Source organism: Mustela nigripes, chromosome 4 (assembly GCF_022355385.1).
Source record: "Mustela nigripes isolate SB6536 chromosome 4, MUSNIG.SB6536, whole genome shotgun sequence".
In the NCBI taxonomy this organism is placed as follows: Eukaryota; Metazoa; Chordata; class Mammalia; order Carnivora; family Mustelidae; genus Mustela; species Mustela nigripes.
Genome location: NC_081560.1, coordinates 49,220,408 through 49,237,056, shown reverse-complemented (window position 1 = coordinate 49,237,056; position 16,649 = coordinate 49,220,408). Strand labels below are relative to the sequence as shown.

The window sequence follows — 16,649 nt, the reverse complement described above, 5'->3', positions numbered from 1 at the left end:
AAGAAGAAAAATCACTTCCTTTTCTTCTTCTCTTTCCTCTCCCACCCCCAGGTCTTAGAAATAAATAAATAATGCAAAGAGAAATCCTGGCTGCTGGGAGGGGCTGGCGGCTGGGGACCTGTCCCCATTAGCGCAGGTGAGCGCGGGCCGGAGCTGTCCGTGGTTCTGTTCTCTCTCCCGCTTCCATCCTGTCTCGTGGTGCATAATGAGCACCACGTATGTATGGATTGAAATCCCATTTAGAGGATGTTCCCTTGCGGAACCTGTAATCAGGAAAGTTGGGTTTTAACCCCACAGGTGCCATTCCCTTGTTGTTTTTACATTTAAGAGTTAGAGCTTCTGACTTCCAAAAGAACTCGTGGATAATACAGAAGCAAACAGTTCCTGAGGCCCCTTCGGGGATAAAACAGAATGGAAGCCACGGGAAGAAAGAGAGTGATGCTAACAGTTGCCCAGTAGACTACCGTGGTTTTGTGCTTCCATTCTTTCTTTGCAAAGCCGTGAAAGCAAACCCACCTCTTGCCTTGTGAAGTCTCTGTGAAAAGAGGTGTTATATCATTTTGGTAGGATACTGCATTCTTCTATTGCGGAAACAAACAACTATGTAAAGAGAGGCAGAGTGCCCCTCTAACCTGACTCTACTGCATTTTCTTAACTAGAAATATCTGCAGAACAGTGCCCTGGTGTGCTGAAAAGGGGGAACTGGGGTTTTCTCAGTATGTGCTGCCGTAAATGTGTGTGTGGGTGAGCCAGCTGAGAGAAATGGGATAGGACCCTGAGCAAGGTAGTGGCTATATTTATTTTTTCTTCATTGAAGAACTTTTGAATAAAATGTTAAAATGCTTACAAATTCATAATATATGCGCATTAGATATATATGCATTTTATTTGCAATAAAATGAATGTCTATGCACCTACCCACCCAAATTAAGAAACATAGTACATTATTACCAACAGTGAGACTCCAGTAATGCCCTTCTTACTCCCAGAGGTAATCCCTACCCTGATTTCATGCATGTTATGCTCCTGATATGCATCTATTTGTGTGTCGATGTGATTTTTTTCTATTATGGCTTCATTTTCAGGTCCTGATTATTTAAACTCCTCTCTTGCTCCTGCTTTTTAAAAACAAATTTTCCATGTTTGAGCCATATGTAAAAGGAATCATACTGTTATCATCTATGATTGCCTTTCTTCACTCAATATTATATTTGTGAGATTTGTCTAAGTTGATATATGTAACATACTTTATTCATACTCACTACTGTTTGTTATTCCATTGTGTAAATACTCTACGACTTATTTATCCGTCCTTTTCTTGATGACCATCTGGATGTCTCCATTTTTTTGTTATTACAAACCATATTTCCATGAATATTCTAATCCAATCTAGTCTCTTGGTCTAAAATTTCTCTGTTGTATATGCCTGAGAGTAGCATTGCTAGTTCATAGGGAATGAGCTTCTTCAACTTTATTAGATCATGCCAAGATTGGAGTGGTTATCCAAGTTGCACTCCTAATAGCACTGTTTAAGAAGGAACTCAAGAATGTGAATCAATTATGGGCTGATTCAACTATTGTCAAATACCTGAGTTAAGAAGAAAGAGAACCAGCATGATTAAGAAGAATCCCCATATAATGAGGATAGTGACATGATGCTGGCCAGACGCTGTTCTCAACACCTTATACATGTGGACTCAGTTCATTTTTATAATTACTCTAAGAGGTATGTACTATTATCCTCACCTGCAGGTAAAAAACAAAAACAAAAACAACAACAACAAAAAAAAAACAAAACTGAGCACAGAAAGGTTAAGTAATTTGGCTGGTAAATGTAAGACCTGGAATTTGAACTGCTGCTCTGAACCCCATGACTCATTTTGGCCATTAACCTATGAGTTCACTCTAGATGAGCCAGTAATAAGGACAGCTTCTCAACTGATGAATGGTCTGCTATTCAGGGTGGAGCTTACCTTTCCGATCATATTCCTTATCACACACTGTCTTTTGCACTTCTCTTCACTGAGAGTTTTGACTGTACTTAGGCTTCATCAGAATTTGATTGTTAAGAAGTAAAGAAAAGCCTTCTTTCTTGGGTAGCATGGAATTTGGATGACCTCTCTGGCTAATGTAAGAAAAAAAATGTGAGAAGGAACTCTCAAACCCAACACTCCAAATCCTAACCTAGCATAGCTTACCTGAAGTTGATGTCATGGTATTGACACTTGGCTGGACAAAAAGAGAAATAATTGTTGTTACGTGCCCATCCTCATGTAGTTTGATGCTAGGTACTGTAGTTTGCATGGCAAAGGCCTTTCAAAGGGTGCTCAAAATGGCTAAAATATGACAATATAATGTTGTCACAAGGCATATAGGCATTGCTATTTTTTGTCATGAAAAATCAGCAAAAATGAAGAACCATACATAAATTCATACCTTAAGATCAATAAACCTGTATTTTTTGGTCCAAATTATTCAGATTAGTCTCTTACATGATATCTCCACTTCCCTTTGTCTGCACACAGACATTTGAATAGGGTGGAAAAGTGGTGTTACTGAAATTTAATACCTGGAATCTTTTTTTATGATCCATCTTTAAAAGTAAACATTATTTCACATATGATTAGCAACAATGTTCTCAAGACAATAATTTCTCTTTTTGTTTGTTCGTTTAAAATAAGAATGTTCATATGAAAACCTTGTACAAGGGCCAAACCATTAAGCTCCTCTGAAGTCAAAGTAAGCATATTTCATGCTGAAATATGCCATTTTAATGTCGAAAGATAAAAAAGAAAGTCTTTAAAGATTTGGCCTATAGAGTAAATCTCAAAATGGGAAACAACACTGGTCCTATAATGAGATGTAAATCATAACGCTGACATTTATCTTCTCCTGGTGAGTTCAATTCCCTGTAGCAGCATAGAGAGGAAAAGAAAATATTGAAGCTGAGAGTAATAAAGTGAATACAGCAGGCTCCATATGTATGAACGACACTTCTTTCACAGAATGAGAGTAACTAGAAGGCCTACGACATATTCCCCTTTTCTGAAAATATCCCAGACCTTTTGACTTTGACTGATGTATTTACTGTCTTGAATCTCACCAATGGGAGAATCACTGCGCTTTGGGACAGGCCCCTTTAAAAAGTCAAAAGTCTTGGGGACTGTTAGGAAACAATGGGCCATTCATTTGTGACTATGAAGTAGATCAGTCAGAAGGTTTTCCTTTCAGCAGCCAGTTGGGAGGGGTCTACAATGTGGGGTTCAGAGAGCTGAAACTAGGGGCTGAAATAATTGGGAGGGGGGACATGAAGAGTGAGTGAGGCACAGAGGTGAGGGGTTTAGGGCAGCCATGAGGATCCTGAACACATGGGGAGAAATGGGAACGATGTTAAGAAGATAAAAGAAGTGATATGGGAAGACAAATTTGGCTTACTTAAAAAATTTGACTGTAGGGGCACCTGAGTGGCTCAGTTGGTTAAGCATTTATTTTGGCTCAGGTCATGATCTCAGGGTCCTGGGTTGAGCCCCGCATCAAGTTCTAACCTCAGTGGGGAGGATCCTTGAGATTCTCTCTCTCCCTGTCTCTCTGCCCTCCCCCTACCACCCCGTGCTCTTACTCTCTCAAAATTTTAAAATCTTAAAAAAAAAAAAAGTGACTATATCATAGAACTACCTGATTCTATGCCATTGATGATATTCCTCTTAGCATTAAATCAGTTTTGGTGAGCTAATATGATAAACTATAATATGCAATTTTGTTTTTAAGGAAAAATGCATTCAGAAGCTAATAGATTGAATGATTGGCTCTAATTCTTTACTCCTCGCTTTAGGCTCATGTAGAAGGAGTGTATTTTATTATCCCTTGACTATGAAGTCATCGATGGAACTTGATTTTGGCCAACCGCATGTGGGCAAAGTGCTAGTTCTGACTCTAGGGCTTTAGAGGGCTTTGTTTTTTTCTGTGTGCCCTCTTGTGCCTTATGCACCTCTGTGCTCTCTATGAGGTGAGCTTTCCGTGGATAGGTGTTACCCATTTAGCTGAGTGACAACTTGAAGCAAAGCCATGGAACTGAGCACCAGCTTAAATTACCTGATCTCTAAGTGGTCTGCAGATTATGTGAGAATAAATGCTAGCTGTTTAGGTCACTGAGTTTTGGGATGGTTTGTTACACAGCATCTTTGTGGCAAGAGTTAGCTGATACCTAGAATTCTAAAGAACCCTCTTACAAGTGAATTCTTGGACTATAACCCATTAGTAAATTGGAATTTTCCTGTGCTGCAACAAGATCTTAGAATTTAAAAAATCCAGTTATAGGTCACTGACTGGTCTCTCAGTTCATTCATTGTTAGGAAATCCAGTAGCCATTTTATGAGAACACTCAAGCAGCCTGAGAGAGAGACCCAGTAAGATGAACCGAGGCCTCCTGCCAACAGCCATGTGAGTGGTCTTGATTGCAACCTAATGAGAAACCTTGAGTCAGCTCTCAACCTCTTGGCTCAGAAATTGTGAGGAAAAAAAAAGTTGGCTTTAAGCTACTATGTTTTGGGGTAATTTGTTATGCAGCAACTTAGGTGTCCCTTGCTTTCTGAAAGTTTTTCACTTCACTTTTAATGAAAGGTTATTAGTACACTGATGGCTTTCTTCATAAAAGTGAAAATCCTCTTCAGATTTCTTTAGGTTAGTGAAAAGTACTAATTTTGGTTAGTAAAAACAGGTACTTATGTGGGTCTTCTGAAATTTCTGAGTAAGTGTTAATATTTTTTCCTCTTTCTCATAGCATTCAATGTACACCTGATTTGCAGATTTTATCCCAATGCATGATCTATTTACATATCCATCTTCCCCATTAAGCATTAGATACATCTATTCTCAGATGCCTGGCATGGTTCTTGGCATTTTATATATTAGATGAAAGATTTAAAAAAAAATAGCTTCAGCCCAATTCTGAAAGAAATCACTCAAGAATGAGACAAAGGACCAAAAAGAATTATCTCTATTTCCACCACAGTCATTCTCAGCTTGGGCCAGAGATGATAAAAAAGCAGAAAACCCTCAAATGAAGCCAATACTGTATTTTTTTTTAATAGTTTGCAAGGATTTGAAACAGTTTCCTTGTTTTGGCAAATGATAGACATTCCTGCTCAGATGGTGTGTCTAAAATCACAGGGTCTGTAAAAGACTAGGATTGGTGTTTTGGGTTTATAGGTGAACAAGTTGGAAGTCTATCACCATCCAAAACAAGCTCTGGATTTATGGCTTTGATCAAGTGTAAATAGAAGGTATATAATTTACTAAGCTATAGAGGATGTTTGATGTTTTTTAGAAGGCAGCACTATGAAGTCAAATCAAAATGGTGGAGCTGGTATCTAGTTAATTCCAAGTAGACCCAGTGATTTGGGATGAGAGTTCTCTGGGTATGCCAGACTACACAACCCCAGAAAATTGAGTATTTAAAATTGAGATTCATTGATGGTGATTTGTGTTTTTACTTTAATGATCATCTAGATAGTAGTAGAAAAGTACTCTGGATCATCTGAAGGTCAGTCTAACAACTTAGAACTGCCATATAATTTCAGGTCTCAGGTCATGACTCAACATGCCTCAAATGGTCCCTCAGGTGACAGGGTTTAACTTCTAATGCAATGTTTCTCAGACAGAGGTCTGTGGGCTTATAATTTTAAGGATCCACAAGTTCTTACATTTGGAAAACTGTGATAGAGACAATAAATGCTTCCTTGGAGGAAGGATTATTGATTTTTCATCTGGGTAGTCAAGGGAAGGTTTTATGAGGGAGCTGGTATCGGAACTGGCCCTCAAGGACAGACCCTGTATGCTTTCTCTTAACAAATGACATCGAGTGTCCATTTAAACCATTTGCTTGAGAAAACACCCTACTTCCAGGGGCCATTCATTACTTCCCGGTTTTCTTTGAGAGCCTCGATGTGATAGTTATATTTAATTATGGTGTGGCCCAGAGAGAAGATGGAGGGGAAGCAGTATGTTCAGGGAGCCATGGAGAAAAGGAGAGAGTGAGGCCAGAAGAGGGAACAGAAAACAGCTCAGGTTAGTTGGATTCCTGGGCATATGCAGGCTACAGTGGACAGAGGGTGCAGTGCTGGCAAAGTCTGTCATGAAGGCCAAGGCTCAAGAGTGTATTTTTTTTTTCTGTAATTAGGCAAGGGAGGAGGAGGGGGTGTGTGTGTGTGTGTGTGTGTGTGTGTGTGTTTTCGAGTGTTGGTCATTTTATACTGATAGGGATGACTGTGACAACATTACAACTAACATAAATTCATGGTCCTGTTGCTGAATAACCATGTCAGCATCATTTTGTTTTAGAACTCTTGCTCATTAGTAAAGCTGTTGGCATGTGGGGAATTTTCAATGCATATGTCACCTTGAGCCCTTGAAAAAGACATAGGAGACGTGTTTGGAGCATGTGCCTTGCCCTTGCTGATGGAGTGGACCTGGGCAGTCATGTCTAAACTGCATCACCCTGCCCCTTCCTACCCCAGCAGCTGAAATCCAGCTCAGCACCTAACCGTGGGCAAACCCATCCATTGCCTGGGCTGAGCTAATCAGGTTCTGTCTTATGGGGATTTGAAATTTGGACACTGAGAAACTCCATCAATAAGGTAAGGGTGCTGCCAGAACTGGAAGTTTCTTCCAAGTAAACTGTGTTAAAGGCAGAGGAAGTCTAATGAAAGCAGGTGAAGAGAGAAGAGCGTGACCAAGACGAAGTCCATGTAGAGAGAATAACCCTGGCTTCTGGTTTTCAGTTTCATTCTAATTCTGACTTGGCCCGTGTCTCATTTATTTCCTGTCTTTGCTTCCCATTCTTCATAGGATAGCCTGTTGCCTCTTTACAATAAATTCTCTGTGCCTAAGCTAATTTGAGTGGGTTACTCTTTTGTGCACCCATACGTAACCCTTCTAAAATAATGCTGAATTTTCCAGTGAAACCATTCATTCTCAGGAGACCATCAGGCTGCAGGGAGTGTCATTAGCTTACCAGTGTAAGGGCTAAATCACCTTTCACCATGAAGACATGAACGGCTTCGGTGTATTAGCAAGAACTCTGGGAGACAATTTGGCAATTGTGGCTTGACCATTTGCTGGATGATATTCTACCTCTTGATATGCCAAGGATTGGCCAAAGACCTAAGCAGTCATGAATAAGCCATGGTAGCCATGGATATTTTGACAAAAATCTGATACAAGTAACCACAGTGATTATATATATATATATATATATATATATATATTTTTTTTTTTACCCTTAATTTTCTGTTCTTCATTGTGAGTAACAAAATCTCACAGCTGAAGAGAAGTCATTGCTATTCTTTCAGATGTCTGATGAAATCTGAAGATCTCTTTATACTAACTGCAGGATTTAATCAGCAGTGGGTAATGCGAGTGTGTGTACTATAATGAATTTCAAGTATTGCAACCTGCAGAGGTTGTCAGTGACTGAATTTCTAGGCTATGCAACTTGTAATTGAAAATCTTTACATTTTAGTTCCACCTGTCATTTTTCTAATTCTATTAGAAGAATGTCTATTATAATAATACTTTTTCTCTATCAAAAGTTATGCTTTAGTAGAAATGTATATCATTAGAAATTATTAATTCCAACTTGTTGGTAATTTGGAAATCTTGATTTTTGGGGGGGTCATTAAAACTGTAGAAAAGACTTTCATCTTGATAAATAAAATTTTGGTAAATATGAGGTAGCAATTATAAATATTGTTTTAAAGTTGATTTCCTTTAAGATGCTGGGAATCTTCTTCAGGCATCCATGCAGCAGGCAGTATCAGAGGACTGCACCAACAGGGGATGGAGACCGAGGGATCCTCTTTGCACTTTTGTCTTCAAGAAGCATTGCCCTCCTGCTGCTACTCATCTGTCCATTTGTGGGAATCCTATTCTCCAAATACAGAGGCTAACGGCAGCATAATGAAGCTTTGCATACCTTGCTCTTGCTAGATTTCTTTGAGCATAGACATTTTACAAGGAACAACCAAACTGCACCACAAAATGATATTGATATTATGGGATTGCATCAATAGCATTGGCTGTTTCATTTCCATTCACTTATCAGACATATTTACTTCTCAGATATTTCCTTAACCGGAATTGACTGTACTATAATTGCCTATTTCTTTGGTCCATTGGCTGTTAACCTTGAAGTGACTGGGGTAGAGCTGGCGAGGCCTTCCCTGTCAGGCCTGACCTCTCACTATGCTGGAGAGAGCGCTACCATGACAACGGCGACAGATGTCAGCTAAGCAATGTGCACCCTAGAAAGACTCCTGTATTGAGAAAATCGATCTTGTAATGGTGCCACGGAGCACATTCGCTGAACTGCCAAGTGTTCTAGGCTTAATCATTTATTTCATCTAGCAGAGAGAAGAAAACATAAAAGAAATGAAATGAATTTGACCTCTGTCTTTTGAGTGACTTTAGTGCTACACTGAATTCTAGCAAGTGCCTCTTATGAATTTTAAAAAATTACATTAGGAATAACATTTTGAAGTGAAATGACTCTTGTAATGCCAACCCTCCAGAAACATGTTATTTCAAATGTCAGACACATAATAGTCATTTGCTACTTTCTGTGTATGTCCAGGGGTTAGCTCTGTCTTGGGTATGTTTCAGGCAAATTATTATAAAGGAACCGGGAATGAAGCAGACCAGAGCCTGCTGCTTTGGCTTTCTCTCTTTTTCTTAGCATGAGGGGACTTCCTTTGTGCTGATGATCACGGGGCTTATTGAGTAGCATAAACAATGTTTCGTATTGACAGCTTCGCGCCCCCTCTCAATTTTACAGTCTTCCCATAGCATGCTCGTGTCTCTGTCTCCAGAGTGGAGTTTGTCTCCGTGACAGTTAATCCTGGGACAGCCTTCCATCGTCTTGATAGGCTTGTCATTCAAGCCTTGACACCTCTCATTCATTTGAGTCTGGCCTGCTGGATATGCAAATGATTGGAGGACTGAAAACCATAATCCCTCAGGCGTGATGGCCAGTATGTCAATGTCACTATTTTTGGAACGACCATTCAGTCAGTAGTCGGGGAGCGGAGGAGGGCTAAGCCAGGGGACACAGAATGCACTTATGACCTTTCTTTGGCCCAGGTTAGAACTACATTTTTTGAAAAGCAAATCCTCAAACCAAGACAAACCCCCAAAGCTTAAGGATTGTAGACAAATCTCTCTGATAACCTTGCCCATATAAATAAATATCATTGAGAGTGATTATAGTGAAAAGGATCTCTTAAGATTTTCAATGCGATATGTCTGTCTCTTGTGCTGTGGGATATTTTATTGCATTTTTGCCCTCAAGTGGAGCTGACGGGAGCCAAGCTTGTAATTTAAATCAATAAGAACCCTTTACCATGGCCATAAAATACTTGGCTAAACCTTTGAAGTGGCCACAGTTGAATGCACAGTGAACACAGTATAAATGTTCCTTAAGATGTATTGTATGAGACCACTACTAAAACAGCATTCAAAGGAACCGGCCTTAAGCATCTTTTGTGACTGATGGGAGAGGGTCCTGGCTGCTTTTGATCATTTACATGCACTGTTCGCCTTGCCACTCGAAGTGGCTCTAAACAAGCCCTCTTAATCGGCACATCACCCAAACCACAGGCTTCTGCTTTCTCTTCAGACCTTTTCACCATCTCTTTGGTGGGGTTTCTGGGATCCGGGTTCCCTTCGAAACCAATAATCCACATCTGATAGGCTGTTGTGTTGACTGCCCCTGTTCATTTGCTCCGTAGCCAGGGAAAAGAGAACAAAGGCGGGTTGTTCATCCCTGTCAGGAGAGCAGGGAGCGCGGCACAGGGGCTCTGTAAAGCCAGCAGGGCAGTGGGCTCTGCAGGAAACCGAAGGCCCAGGCTGCTGCTTACCTGTTTTGTTCCTTTTGCAGTTTTTGGAGCACAGATTTTCAGCAGACTGTCAGACCTGAAGATACGGTGTTTGCTTCCCTCTGTTCCTCTCTCTGTCTCACACCTGTTCTTGCCTCTGCCTTTCTCGGCTCCTTCTTGCTGCCTTTGCCTCTCCTATGGATGGACAGATGGGTGGGTGGGTAGATGATGCTTCCTCTCTCTTGTCCTCTGCGTCTCTGTCTCCGTTTGCCTCTCACTCTGTCTCTCTGTCTCTCTCCTTCTCTCTCTCTCAGATTCTAAAATCCTCTCTGATTCTGTAATAAGAGTAGACAGTAATCATCTGAGTTTGGAATTTGGCCACGATACCTTTGGGTCATACCCGCTCTCCTGGTTGGCAGTGTTGCAGGTACTATGCTGAAGGTACAGGCTCAAACCTGGGTTGACCATCTCTTCTTTCCAGAGTTGTTAGTTGGCCACGTTTCTTGGCCACTGCCTCACAGGAGTCATTTATTTTTGATGAAAAGCCGAAGATAGGGACTAGAATCACAGCCACTTTCCACTTCGATAAAACATAGCCTTTCCCACAGTTCCCCCAGTCTTAAAATGGGACCTCTGCATATTCCAGTGGTGAAGGAGATGGATACACACTCCGTGTGGCCTTTCTCCTTGTGGTAGGCACTTTCTGAAGGGCCCTTCTGGGTCACATGTCATGTGTGTTTGACGTATGTGGTCTGGTCACATATGTTGTTGTCTGGCCTCTGCAAACCCAACACGATTATGTGGCCTATGACATTTCAGCTGATGTTTACCGATTTTTTTTTTTTTTTTTTTTTTTTGGTTGTATGTGACAGCAGAGTAGGCAGGGCCTTGAAAACGTATTTCTTCACATTGTTGAAGTCGATATGTATAAATGGCACTTAAAAATGTGTGCAGTGGTAAAGCTATCAGGGCTGAAATCTGGATTTAAAAACATACCAATGAGATGTAGTGTTTGAAACTGGTCTTGAGTCCTGATTTGAACAAATTAACTAAAAAAGTTTTTTTTGTTGAGACAAATGGGGACTTTTGACTCTGGACTGGTTATTAGATCATTTAAAAAATACTGCAGGGGGAAAAAGTAATACTTGGAAAGAAACATACAGAATAGATACATTTGCACCATAGATTACAATGATTCAAATTGGGTGATGAGCTGAGGAAGGGCTTATGGCACTATTCTCTGTATTTTTCTGTGTGTTTTAAAATATCCTGTACTACAAACCTAGAAGGAGTCAGGATGCCCCTTCGGGATTGCATGATCACCACATTTACACCTACTGTTGAACAGAATTTTATCTCTTTAAAATGTTTTCCTGGTCTTTAACTGTTTTCCTGTTAGCCTTTTACTTCACACGGACAAATCATGCTTCTGTTAGGGGGCTATTTGAATGAGACGGTATCTGCTTGCCATCTTTGTGGCCTGAGCGTTAATGTTTGACATGGGAATATTTGCCTGCCTGCTCTCCCAATTTGGACTATGAGCTGTTTGAAAGCAGGCCTATTTCAGGGACACCTGGGTGGCTCAGTTGGTTAAACTTCCAACTCTTGGTCAAGACGTTGAGCCCTGCATTGTGTTCCATACTCAGCCGGGGGTCTGCTTGAGGTTCTGCTTCTCTCTCTGCCCCTCCCCACACGGCATGTGTGTGCTTACTCTCTCTCTCCCAAAAAGAAAAGAAAAAAAAAAAAAAAAAGAAGAAGAAGAAGAAAAAGAAAGCAAGCCTGTTTCTTACCTTTCTGGGCTTCCTACCTCAAATCTTGCAGTGTAAGGCCCAGAACAGGCTGGACTGTGCTGTGGTAACACATAAACCGTGAAATCTAAGCAACTGAATGCAACAAAAGTCCATTTCCTGTTGTGTATCAGGCATCCCTGTTTTGTCTTACAGCTGTGCTCTCAGGAGCTGTGCTCCTTCCAGGAGACTCCAGCAGGGCAAAAGAGACAGACATGAAGGCAGCTGGCTGGCTTGGACTGCTTTGTCCTTGGAAAGACCCACAGAATTTTCCCCACACTCCATAGGCTGCAACTAGTCACATGGCCCCACAACAGCGAAGGAGACTGGGATACAGAGTGGAGCATGTGGATATTTGGTGAGCTCGAATCCCCTCTGTCACACAGAGCTAAATGATGTCTGGTGAAGCTGCTTCTCACCCCACATGCATATGCTTCCTGAATTTCAACATGAGAGAATGCCAGGGAAGGATGCTTTGTGTTATTTGTATAGAATAAGAAAATGACAACCAGACTGTTTACTCCTCCCCCCCCCCCATGAACTGGATTCTTTTCTATGCAGCTGGAGCCCTCTCTCCACTTAATGGCAGGACCCCAGTGGTCTGAGTGACCACTGTTCAAGTGTTTGGCTCTGTGGCTATGACAGTTGGAATTGGAGGCACAAGGAATGATCTCGTGTCAGTGCCCAAAGGTGTTATAGCTCTGCCCTGTCTCGGGACCAGCTCTGGCTGCCACAAGCTGAGGGTGCTCACAGAATGGCATGGGGCACTGACTGGGGCCTACACAGTTAATATAGTAACAACAGAAAAATAACAGTGGTATATGAGACCATTGCAATTATACGTTATCATGAGAAGTTTTATCTAAGGAATGGACACCACTAAGCAGAGGAAATGTCGACTCTCACATTGCTCTGTATGTGCTCATGCTACTGTCTTCACTCAGATTTAGTGATTGAAAGGTGCCTGTAAATATTTGCTTATAGGTAAACAGTCTAAATGAATGGGTGCTAGAGACTTCTCTACCAGCCCTGTTCTGCCTCCCTCCTACCTTCTTCCTCCATGACTTTTTGTTCCAAGCTCAATACTGTGAAAATGCCATTTCTTATCCATTGTGCAGAATGCGCCCGTTAAACTGAATGAGAAAACCAATCTCCAATTACCACACCAGCCATCGTTTTGGATGTAAATTTCATTCACTTAATTCTTTCCCAGCACGTACATACCAAGAAGTTTGTGTGCCAAGGCTGAGGCCAAAGAGTTAGAGGTTGTGACCTAGCTGAGTAGCCGTCTGCTTGGATCCTGTGGATGCATCCCTCAGCGTAGTTGGAGTAGGGAAGAATCCAATGGCAAAGGTTCACCTGGGGTGACAATGGAAAAAGGGATCTCAGGGCCAGCTTGGGCCACAATGAGGCAGGGCTACCACTTGGGGCAGGAGACAGGAGCTGTCCAGAGCCAAGGCACCCAGGTCAGGGAATCTCTATTTCTCGGGGGCGGGGGGGGGGGTTGGTCACAAGATCTGTCTTTCGTTACATCTCTGCTTCTCTCTGGGCCTTTGCTCCATTCTCTCCCTCTGTGGACTGGCTTCTGCTACCACTTGGCACTTGTCTCCATCTATGGGACATTGCTGTGGCTTTGGCTTGACATGGCCCTCCCTGAGGCTCATGGCACCCTTTCAACTTCTGGTCACTCTTGTGGAATTCCTTAGCTCAAACTCCTGACTAAAACATTCTGACTTATCCAGTTCTCTTTCTCTCCACTATGTTTTAGATTCCATACCAGGGGACATTGGGAAGCTTTTAGTTTGGGGAACATGCCTGATTTAGTCAGCCATGATGGATTGGGGGGGTGGGGGCCTGTTGTGTTGTACAGTGCTGGACACATGGATGAAAAGAGCTGTGGGTAGGGCCGGTTCCTCAGAAGAGGCTGTGTTATTGCATCCCTATTGGGGCTAAGAGGTGAAGGGACTCAGCCAGACAGATACCTTATGGATGCTGATATGAGTCTCCTAGAAACAATGGTCAGTCATTCAGGGCATTAAGAGGAGGGTGATCTGACTATTTGTCTCTTTAAATGACCCCTGTGACTGTGTCCTGGAGAGTGAGCTGGAGGGACACAGACAGAAGGGGAGGGGTGTTGAGTTCCTTAAACTCCCTTGGGTCATTTCCTCCTCAGGGTCTTTGCACCCACTCCTTATGTGCCCTTTGTTGGAACATTCTAGCTCCACCTAATTATCGTTCCATCTCAGCTCCAATGTTACTTCCTCAGAAAGCCTTCTCTGACACCCTTCCACACACAGAATAGGTTAAGACCCCTAGTTCAGGGGCGCCTGGGTGGCTCAGTGGGTTAGGCCGCTGCCTTCGGCTCAGGTCATGATCTCAGGGTCCTGGGATCGAGTCCCGCGTCGGGCTCTCTGCTCAGCGGGGAGCCTGCTTCCTCCTCTCTCTGCCTGCCTCTGCCTACTTGTGATCTCTGTCTGTCAAATAAATGAGTAAAATCTTTAAAAAAAAAAAAAAGACCCCTAGTTCACAATTAGTTATTTAATGTCTGTTCTTCCATTAGAATGCAAGTCATTTGAGTTCAAGGATTATGTTAACCACATTAAAAGAATCCCCTACCCCAATATGTTGCCTGTTAGATAGTGGGACCTTAACAGATATTTTTTGAATGAAGTATGCTGGCTTTTCTCATACTATCTTGTTCAATCCTCCTTACTGTTTTACAACCACATTTTTACGGATATACAAACCAAGGCTTAGAGAACATGAGGCAAGAAAGCAGCAGACCCAGGATTTGAAGCTAAGACTGTTTAACACCAAAGCTTTCACTCTTCATATCACAGCAGGAATAAGGTGAGGTTTTTTTTTTTATTCAAGCCACCTAATTCAGATTAGGTCAGAACACTATGAATTCATTTTGGTCCCTTGCTCCATCCTACTGAGATCAATTTAATTCACTTAGTATTTATGGAGAGCCATGAACTCAATTCACTATGTTAAGTGGGAGGGCAAGAAGGGACAAGCTGGGCTTCAAGGGAATGCTTGTAGTAAGCTGGACATAGAGGGCTTCAGGAGGAGGAGGAGCTTGATGCCTCCCAGAGGAGCAGGCTGGCCAAAGGCTCAGGGCATTGAGTCATTAGGAATGGCTTTTGGGGTTGGCAAGGTCCTGCTGTCTCCAATCCCTGCTGAGATGGGTAAAACGTTGAGGTTGGCTGCTTCATGGAAAGCACTTGGCTTTGGAGTCCCCCTCTACTACTTTCTAGCCAAGTAACAGTGGACAAGGTACTTACAGTGTCCAAATTTGCAGGGTTGTGGTGAAGATTTTGTGAAAAAATGCAGATAAAGCACCAGGCTCATTATCTAGCATTTGGTATTGCTGGGTATAGGTGAACTTCTGTTTCCACTGAGCCACTGGGCAAGCATTCCGTCTGCTCCTCTGGATAGACCAACCTGGGAGGGGGGCACAGAGAAGCATTTCACAGTGGGGGATTGAGAGAGTTGGTGACCAAGAATATCAGAAACAGTGAAAAGAGGACACCCCCACTTTCCCTTTTTATTGTTGCGATGACATTTATATAACATGAATTAACCATTTTGAAATATACAACTCTGGCATTTAGTACATTCACAGTGTTGTGCAACAATAACTTGTATCAAGTTCCAAAGAATTTTCATCACCCCAAGAAAAACCCTGTACCTGATCAGCAGTCACTTCCCCATTCCTTCCACCTCTCAGCTGTTGGCAACCATCAATTTGAGTTCTGTCTCTATGGATTTACCTATTCTGGATATTTCATACAAATACAACCATATGATATATGTGACCTTTTGGGGGTTCATCCATGTTGTTGCATGTGTCAGAATTTCCTTCCTTTTTTATGACTGAGTAATATTCCTTTGTATGTACATATCACCTTTTTTTCCTCCCTTCATCTGTGGATGGATATTTGGGCTGTTTCTACCTCTTGCTACTGAGAATAATGCTGCTGTGAACATTGACGGAAAAGTGTTTGAATACCTGTTTTCAGTCCTTTGAAGCTTATAGACCTAGGAGTAGAATTGCTGAATCATAAAGCAATTATCTGCTTAATTTTTGGAGAAGCCACCAAACTGTTTTCCATGGTGGCTGCACTGTTTCGTGTTTCCACCAGCAGTGCACAAAGAGTTCAGAATTCCCTACAGCCACCACTTACTGTCTGGTGTCTTGGATCATAGCCATCCTAGTGGGGGAGATGTGGTTTCCATTTGTGTTTCCTTACACCTTTATTTTCTCAATGTGGAGGAGGAGTTGGGTCTTCCAGGCTTCTCTGACTTCTCAGACCATCTCTCAGGGCTAATAGGTAAAGAGGCTGCCACGGGGAAAGAGGTCCACTAAGACACTTCAAGTTGAATTTTAAATCAGGACAAACTGCGGAAGGCCGTTTGGCAACACTCCTCCCTACAAATGCACATATACTTCGACCCAGAGTTCCAAGTCCAGGAATCGTTTTTATGGATTTGCTCCCAAGTGAACAAAATGATAAATATATAAGTTTATTCACTGCAGCATTATTTATAACAGCAGCAGATGGGAAACAAACTCAGTGCTCCTCACTGGGAGACTGGTTAAATTAAATTTTGGGACAGGCCTACCATGGGATACTGTACAGTTGTAAAAAAGATGGAGGCACCTCTTTGTGTGTTGATACAGAAGGAATTCCAAGCCAGATTATCGAGTGAAAAACAGAGCAAGATGTAGAACAGAGTTTTAGTAGGTTGCCCATCATATAAAAATGGGAGAAAAAAAATGGAAGAAAAAAATTGTGTGTGTATATATGTGTGTGTCTATGTGTGTGTGTATTTTCTTGCATATTCATGAAATACCTCTGGCAGAGGAATTTGGTGATGAGGGACAAGAGCGGGAAGGACAATATTTACACTCTACTTTTTTGTGCCTTTGAAATTTTAAACTGTCCAAATATATTTTTGTTCAAAAAATAAATGAATGAAATTAAAA

At 41.9% G+C, this 16,649-nt stretch overlaps 1 long non-coding RNA gene across 2 annotated transcripts in view; it reads left to right on the top strand.

Moving 5' to 3' along the window:
* Positions 1-16,649, top strand: part of LOC132015865 (uncharacterized) — a 52,516-nt gene that overhangs the window by 9,793 nt on the left and 26,074 nt on the right. For both annotated transcript variants that reach the window (XR_009403802.1, XR_009403799.1), the window contains one exon: positions 11,813-12,014. This is a non-coding gene — a long non-coding RNA (uncharacterized LOC132015865). The remainder of the gene's footprint in view (positions 1-11,812; positions 12,015-16,649) is intronic.